The sequence below is a fragment of the Phacochoerus africanus genome, chromosome 8 (assembly GCF_016906955.1).
Source record: "Phacochoerus africanus isolate WHEZ1 chromosome 8, ROS_Pafr_v1, whole genome shotgun sequence".
NCBI lineage: Eukaryota > Metazoa > Chordata > Mammalia > Artiodactyla > Suidae > Phacochoerus > Phacochoerus africanus.
Window position 1 is genome coordinate 80,690,330 of NC_062551.1, and position 8,325 is coordinate 80,698,654.

The following is an 8,325-nucleotide window of genomic DNA, read 5'->3' on the forward strand; positions in this document are numbered from 1 at the left end:
GCCCTAGAAGCTGCCCTGACCAACCATGGGAAACAGAAGGGACGGGAGAGGGGCAAACCTAAACAGCATCGCAGCACATTCTAACAGCTTACCCCACTTAACAGTAAAAGCAGCCAGAGATGCTTGGTGCCACTGGAAAGCTAGTTTAAGGAAAAGGCTGGGTCTGCAGGAAAAGGTTCACTTCAGCCTCTCAACCCTCACCCTGGGCCAGCGGATGTCTTATGCACTGTCCTTGCTCTCAGGAAGCTCACAGGCCAGGAGGGAAAGCCCACAAGCAGTTAAGCACAGCACAGTGTGGCAGAGGGTGGGGCGGGGGACGAGGTAAGGAGCTCAGAGGAAAACATGCCCCACCTGGGAGGTGAACAAGGGCCACCCCTGTGCTGAGCCTTGAAGGGCAAATAGAAGGCATTTGAGCAAATAAGCGGGAAGGGAAGCAGAGAATTTCCCAAGTAGAAGGAACAGCATGTGCAAAGGCACAGAAGCTAAAAGAGAGGATTTAGTTAGGGTAACTGCAAGTCTGTAGATATTTCTAGAGTTGTGGGGGGAGGTAGTCAAGATGAGGCTGGAGAGGCAGGAAGGCTTCAGTTTATAAAGAGCTTTGAATGCCAGGTGATGGAGCCCAGGCTTTATCCTGAGCCGTAGTAGCCAGGAAAGGGCTTTGAGCAAGGGAGTAGCATGATTAGACAAGGTAGGCAGACAACCCGTGGGACCATGAACTCTGATACCCACATGAAAGTCTTCAACAGCCATCACGATCCCCACTGCTGCTAACCATGATGAAAAAAAACCTGGGGCACTTCCTGATCGGCTTCCTCCTCTTCCAGTCCATCCTCCATGCTTCATTAGAGCAGGTTTCTTTAAACACCTGGATCCCCTGCCCAGTTAGCACCGGTCCCACCCCTTCCCTCCTGGAAAGGTCCCGGCCCCCGTCCTGGCATTCTAGGCTCTTCCCAGTCTGTTTCCACTCTGTGTGTCCTGCCTTCTCAAACCTGCCTCATGCTTTTCCTCCCATGTGGAAAATCCTGACCTTCATTTCCATTGGTCAGAATCCCCCTCACATCCAGAATATTTGACGCCTCCTTGGCTTACCATGACTCATCCCTTAAGGTCCAGTTCCAAAACCCCTCTCTCAGCAGGATCCCTCTAATTCCTCCTCCTTGGAAGTCTGAGGGCAGAGTAGGGGTTTAAAGTGTTGGCTTAGTGATCAGACTGGGTTTGAGTCTTGGTTTCATTGCTTGGTAGCTGTGCAGCCCTGGACAAGTTATCTAAATTCTGTGCGCCTGAGTTTGCTCACGGGTAAAATGATTCCAATAACAGTACCTACTTCATAGGGTTATGATGAGGAAAACCTAATATTATGCATCTAAGGAGTTCCCGTCATGGCTCAGTGGAAATGAATTTGACTAGTATCCATGAGGATGCATGTTCCATTCCTGGCCTCGCTCAGTGGGTGAAGGATCTGGTGTTGCCGTCAGCTGTGGTGTACGTCCCAGACACAGCTCGAATCTGGCGTTGCTGTGGCTGTGGCAAAGACCGGTGGCTACAGCTCTGATTCAGCCCCTAGTCTGGGAACCTCTATATGCTGCGGTGTGGCCCTAAAAAGACAAAAAAAAAAAAAAAAGACAAAAGAAAAAAAAAGCATCTAAGTACAAGGCACAGTGCCTGGCACACAGAAAGCTCTCCATGAGTGTTCCCTGTCACTACAGTTGTAGTTGGAATGCCACACCTTTCACAATTATTTTGTATCCACCCCCCACCAACATCATGAGTTTTCAAAGGGTAGAAGTTATTCACCTAGCCATGCCCCATGCCCAGCACTTAGTCTGGCATGTTGTAGGAATTCAACCATAGATGGATGGGTGAATGGATAGATGGATGGATGGATAAATTAATGAAAAAAGCCACCCAGACACTCCTGCTCTCATAGAGTCCACCATGCTTGGGCTGTGGGAGCCAAGCTTTTCTTCTTGAATAAATCGTGTGTCAGGGGACTAGTGTCTGGGGCAAGCTTTGTCATCAGACAGTCTGCGGTTTGCAATTTCTTCAGGGGAGAGCAGTCTAGACAGAGGGGACGTCTGCATCAGGGAGGAGCAGGGACTGCATGGGAATCAGAATCCAGGGGAGGGCTCTTCGGGGAACTGGAAGCCCAGGCTTCTCCCTGATTTCTTCCCCCATCACCGCTCAGGCACTGGCCTGGCAAGTTTGCTGCCTGTTCCCGGCAGCGGAAATTAGTTCACAGCTTTGACCTGGGGCCAACAAAGAGGGGTATAGCATGGCCCTTCACCAGCTGATGTCAAGGGCAGAGGGAAGGATGGAGAATCCATCAAGGGAAGGAACCAGTATTTACTGTGCTGTTCTTATATGCCAAGCAGTTGGCTAAGCGCTGAACCTGCATTCCTCTCTCTGTAACCCTGTGAAGAAAGTGCCATTATGGGGTTGCTGCTGCTCTTGCAAGGGTAGTAACAAGATGGGACCTTGATTCTATCTAACTCCCCAAGCCCACGCCCCCCACCCCACGGATCACATATTTTAGTCAACACGTATTTTGAGCACCTTCTGTCTGTGCTGTGCCCAAGTAAGTGGTGCTGGGCAGCAAGGATAATTCACATGTGATTTCTACTTTCAAGGAGTTTATAACCTGAGGACAGAGGTCAAGCTTTACTTATCTCAGTATTCCTGGCCCAAGGAATTCCCAGGGGATGTTGAACACAGCACAGATTGTCAGAGATGGAAGGTTCTTTGGGGTTCAAGTATACCAATCCTGTTAATTTACAAATGGGGAAACAGACCTAAATGAGGAACTGACTAAAGGGTGTGGTCAGGAGCTTGGGCTCTGGAGACAGGCTACTTGGTTTGAATCTCTGCTTTTCCACTTACCAGCTGTGTGACTTTGGGTTGGTCACTTAACCTCTCTGAGCCTCAGTTTCTTTGAAAAAAAAAAAAGAGAGATAAAACCATGAGACTGATGTGAAGTCATCTACACGTGGGATTTAGCATAACAGTTCACATGGAATCCCACAACACATTCTGCTCTGCTTACCATTAACCTGTCACGCAGTGAGTTAATAACAGATCCGGACTTCCTGACTCGTATTCTAGTGCTCTCTCCAGCACTAGAGAACCCTGTGGTTCCTTGTGTCCATCAGTGCGTCGTCAGAGGAGAATGGGAGTCCCCTAGGGAGGGGAGGATGCATGTGATCAGATATCTGCTGTCCTTGGGGACAAGTGTCCAGATGTCCCTGAGCCCATATCTTAGTGCTTCCTGCCACTCCTCCTCATCTTTGAAGCCTTTCCGCCCCCACCCTCCCCCCTTGACTGGAGTCCAGAGACTCACTCCTAACTGGAACACACATGAGACTCCTGATAACATCCCACACCTCCCATTGCAATTTCCTCTGGGCCAGACGGGGTGGGGCCCCACTGGGGAAGGAGCCAATCGGAAATGCCCAGGAGCATCGAGGGATGGATGTCCATGGGCAGCCAGAGATAATATCTCTAGCATCAAACCTCGAGTAAGGAAGAGACAGGTCCCTCGGGAGAGGTTTTTCTGTTTGTTTTTCTCCAGCTTGACTTCTAACCAGAGAATTTAATTAAGAGCTTGATTGCTTCGCCCAGGGAATGGAAATCTGAGGGGACAGTAGGGCTGAGGTTGGTGGCCGCTGGGAAGGGAAGGAGGGCCTCTCTTGACTCAGATCAACCTGTGATGGATTTAAGCTGTGGTGGAGAAGTTCAGCTCACCAGGGACATTTGGCGTGACCTCAAGAAAAGAATCTTTCCCTCCAGGGTCCTGGGAAGTTTTAAATTCTGCGATACAAATTGTAAGAAGTTTAAACCAGACAAAGAAACAGGCAAGGTTTGATATTTCCAGTTGTCCCCATTCGTATCACTCCAACTTTCCTCCTAGGGGCTGCTGGGGTGTAGTAAAAAGCCAGTGAGCCTGAGTTCAAATTCTGATACTTGAGCTCCCTGGGCCTTAGTATCCTCATCTGTAAAGTGGGAACAACTCCACCAACGCATTCACATGATCTACCTATAAAATGAGAATAACATCTTTCTTGCGGAGTTGAGAGGGCAGGGAATAAACAAGGCAGAACTTGGAAAATAGAAGGGAGCTAAGTGTCAAAAAAAAAAAAAAGGGAGAGAGAGAATGGACTTGGGAGTTAGGCCTGGGAGAAAACTCCAGCTGTGCTCTTCTCTGACTGCGTGAACTTGGGCAGGTAAGGTACTTTTCTGAGTCACAGTTTTCTCATCTGTAAAATGGGGATGTTAGTGCCTACTTCACTGAGTTATTGTGAGAAATGAAACACGATGTGGAAATAAATACCTGTCACCAGGCCTGGCTGACAGGAGGCACTCATTAAGTGCTTGTTTACCTTAAACCTGGCTCACCCCACTATCACCACCAGGTCCCCAGGAGACCTCATAGAGAGGAAAGGAATTTATTTTTTCCTTCTTTTTTTTTTTTTTTTTTTTTTTTGCCACACCGGTGGCATGTGGAAGCTCCTGGGTCAGGGATTGAATGCACACCACAAAAGTGACCCAAGCTGCTGCAGTGACAAATCCTTAATCTGCTGTGCCCCAGTAGGACTCCAGGAATTTCTGAGGAAGGATTGTTTGTGGTGTGGTTCATTCTACCTATTGTGTTTGTGGTTTGTTTTACTTTTTTGCTCTCTGAACCTATTCCAGGCTCGGCTGGAAAGTTAGTCATTTGCAAAAAAGAGGACACATTTTCCTGACTTCCAGCAGGAAGTTGGGTTCGGAAACACAAACTTGGTTTGTGATATGGAGGAAACTCCAGAACTTGGGTACAGGATGGGGGATGCCAAGGGTCTGCAATGCGGAAGACCAGGCAGTGGGAAGTATGGGGCCTGGCTCTGGGCAGTGACTGTTGGGGAAGGTGAGGGCAGAAAATTTAGGACTTTTTTTTTTTTGTCTTTTGTCTTTTGTCCTTTTAGGGCCACACCATATGGAGATTCCCAGGCTAGGGGTCTAATCGGAGCTGTGCCGCCAGCCTACACCACAGCCACAGCAACGCCAGCTCTGAGCCGCGTCTCATCTGTGACCTACACCACAGCTCACAGCAATGCCAGATCCTTAACTCACTGAACGAGGCCAGGGATCAAACCCGAAACCTCATGGTTCCTAGTCAGATTCATTTCTGCTGCACCACGATGGGAACGCCTCAGGGCTATTTCTGAGAAGCCCTGTAGGTTGTTTCAGGACCAATTTCAGACTCAGGGAGAGACAAAGAGAACCCCCTCAGTCACCCCTGCAACCTCCACAATATTGCAGTTCCCCAAGGACTGTAGGACAGCACTCTTCTGGACAGTTCAACCAATGAGAGAAAGAGCCGAGGTCAGAGAAACAGCTGAGACCAGGAGGGTAACAAGGCCCTGGGCACAGCACTCAAATAATTTCTTTTCTTTTTGTCTTTTTAGGGCCGCACCCATGGCATATGGAAGTTCCCAGGCTAGGGGTCGAATCAGAGCTATAGCTGCTGGGTTTACACCACAGCCACAGCAATGCTAGATCTGAACCCTGTGTATGACCTACACCACAGCTCAAGGCAATGCTGCATCCTTAACCCACTGAACGAGGCCAAGGATTGAACCTGCATACCCATAGATACTAGTTGGATTCATTAACCTCTGAGCCACGATGGGAACTCCTTCTTTTTTTTCTTTTAATCTGCGCCTGTGTCACGTGGAAGTTCCTGGGCCAGGGATCGAATCCACCCCACAGCAGCCACCTGAGCCACTGCAGTGACAACGCCTGATCCTCAGCCTGCTGCGCCACAGGAGAACTCTGAAGAACACTTTCCATAACACAGCTCCCAACTGATCATGGCGTCTGTACTTTATTTACAGATGAGGAAACAGCACAGAGAGGGTGGTTATTTGCCTAAGGTCTCGCAGCTAGTAAATGACCCAGCCAGAACTCCAACACAGGCAGCTGGCTCTGGGGCCCACAGCAGTCAGCCTGAGTCTATTCCTCCAGCTATGAACTAGGACTCATAACACCCGCTCTTACAGGACTGAGGGAAACAAATAAGATCCCATTTCCCAGGGGAGCATTATGAAGCCATAAAGTGTGAAGTGAAGGATTGCTATTCCGGAACTGAGATCGAAGGAGATTAGGGAGTGTGGCTTGCAGGTGCCTGCCCCCCCCGCCCCCCCGCCCCGCCAACAGCTCTGCAAAGCTGCTTCCCTGCCTCTCTCCCCCTTGTATCCTTAAAGCTCACAAGCCCCTTGTTCCTGAAGGGTTCTTTGGCCTGTGGCTCCATGCATGTGTGTTTCATGCTCATGACAAAGAGGAATCCAGTTCAGTTTTGGGTTCTTTCTCAAAGTTGAATTGAGCAGAGACAAATAGGGCTGATGCTGTAATCCCACACATCTACCAGGCTCCTTACTTTATAATCTCATCGTACCACACCCACTCCGGGATTTTTTTCATCCCACAGACCTGAGAAATTTTATTTTACATTATTTTATTTTATTTTTGTCTTTTTGCCTTTTCTAGGGCCACTCCCGCGGCATATGGGGGTTCCCAGGCTAGGGGTCTAATCGGAGCTGTTGCTGCTGACCTACACCACAGCTCACAGCAACACTGGATCCTTAACCCACTGAGCAAGGCCAGGGATCGAACCCTCAACCTCATGGTTCCTAGTCAATTCGTTAACCACTGTGCCACGACGGGAACTCCGAGAATTTTTAACAGATTGATAACACCCAGCATTGGCTAGAGTGTGGGGAAACGGGACCCTCATTCCCTAATGGGAGAAGTGCATACGAGGACAGTCTTTTTAGGAAGATAATTTGGCATCGACTATCAAATGTTTGAGTAAGCATGCTTTTGACAATTTCATTGCTAAGTATCATTCTAAAAATATACTTTCCCACATGCAACCAGACGTGTTTATCATTATAAAAAAAAAGAGAAGATGATCTCAATGCCTCTGTCTTCCTTTTAGTTAAATAAATGATACAATATCCACACTATGAGCTACCATAACACAATTAAAAATAGTTTGGCAGATCTCTATGTATCGGTAGGATAAGCTCTCTGGGTGAAAAAAGGCTTAAGTGAAAAAAAAAAAAAAGAATTACAGAACAGTGTATGGTGTGATCCCATTCGTGTACCAACTATAAAAATGCACAAAAATGCTAGAAAAGTAACCTGGGAGGAATCACACTCAGCCACTAATAGTGGTCAGCTCAGATGGGAGGAAGACGGGGTGAGTACAAGGGGCTTTCACCTTTAACTCTATGTAGTATCTTTACAACCAAATAACTTACGTGACTTAAAAATACCTATACAGGAGTGGGTTAAGGATCTTACTGAAGCTGCTTGGCTTGCTGCGGAGGCAAGGGTTCGATCCCCAGCCTGGTGCAGGGGGCTAAGGATCTGGCATTGCCACCGCTGTGGTGTAGGCTATAGCTGTGGTTGGGATTCAGTCCCTGGCCTGGGAACTTCCATATGCTGTGGGTGCAGTCAAATAAATAAATAAATAAATAAAAATACAGACATATATATGAGAAACATTAATTGCAAGGCTTTTGAGCAAACTACCTTACATCAGCAAACTTCATGCTCCACATGAAGCATGAAGAGTAGGTACTAAGATAATTTCTCTAAAATTCTGCAAATACTAAAAAAGAAATAAATAAAAGCATTTACAATAAAGCAAAGAATATAGTCGACCCTCCCTGTGTAGTGAGTTCTACATCCATGGAATGGAGGGCCAGCTGTTAGGAACTTGAGGATCCAGGATTTGGTATCCTCAAGAGATCCTGAACCCAGTACCCCCAAGGATACTGAGGGTGACTCTACTTCTAAACCCAAGGATTGCCAACCTGGCTTGAGTTCAGATCACTTGTGAAACTTGTGAAGCATCTCGGGGATTCTGAATCTGAAAGGCTGCTCTCAAAACTATTACTGAGTTGGTGTTTTATTTTATTTGTTTAAACAAATGTGGTAACTGAGACTCAGAAAGGGAGAGAGACCTACTCAAAGTCACAAAGCAAGTCCCACCTCCCTTCCCCTGTGCTCCTGCCCCAAGCTGCCCCAGGCTCTAGGGGAAAATTCTTCCCCCTCCGCCCCTCCAGATCAGACCAGCTGTGGGCACCACAGATTAAACCTCAAACATTTTACTGCAGCTCCAAAGACATTTCCTCCCTTGTAGAGGAAGAGCCTCCTTTGAGGAAGATGCTAAATTATGTTTTTTTCAAAGGCACAATGGGCCCATCTGCTTTCGTGGTGGGGGGTGTGATGCATGCTGAGCACAAATACAAATCAGCCCCAATACAAACACAATTAGCAGGTTCA